Source organism: Diaphorina citri, unplaced genomic scaffold, assembly GCF_000475195.1.
Source record: "Diaphorina citri unplaced genomic scaffold, Diaci psyllid genome assembly version 1.1 scaffold1164, whole genome shotgun sequence".
Lineage (NCBI taxonomy): Eukaryota > Metazoa > Arthropoda > Insecta > Hemiptera > Psyllidae > Diaphorina > Diaphorina citri.
In genome coordinates, this window is record NW_007378593.1 from 68,811 (window position 1) to 69,302 (window position 492).

Genomic DNA, 492 nt, shown 5'->3' on the forward strand with positions numbered 1-492 from the left:
TCTTCTTCTTCTTCTTCTCCTCCTTCTTCTTCTTCTCTTCCTCCTCCTTCTTCTTTTTTCTTCTTCTCCCTCTTCTTTTTTCCTCCTCTTCTTCTCCTCCTTCTTCTTCTTCAGGTGAAGTTGATTCTTTATCCGAAGCTTAGTTCTTGGTAAATACCTATTTACTACTTACCTATGCGTGTGAGAATTTTCGGTGTGTTAGCAAACTCGTAGGTTACATCACTTCCGAAGCATCCAACTTACAACTGGTCTATCGTGTTACAAATAGCTACCAAGCTACCTAGGTCCTAGATCAGGGATTTCCAACTTCCATGTGTATGCGGGCCACATGCTACATTGGCAGATACTTCACGGGCCACATACAAAGGTGAGGAGGCCCGTATCCAGGATTTTCTTGAGAGCGGGGGTTGGATGCTCCACATTTTCTGAGTCCACCCCATAGTAAAAGAGCAAATATGAAGCCCCATGAGGCCCATCCAAAAAGCTTTGCGG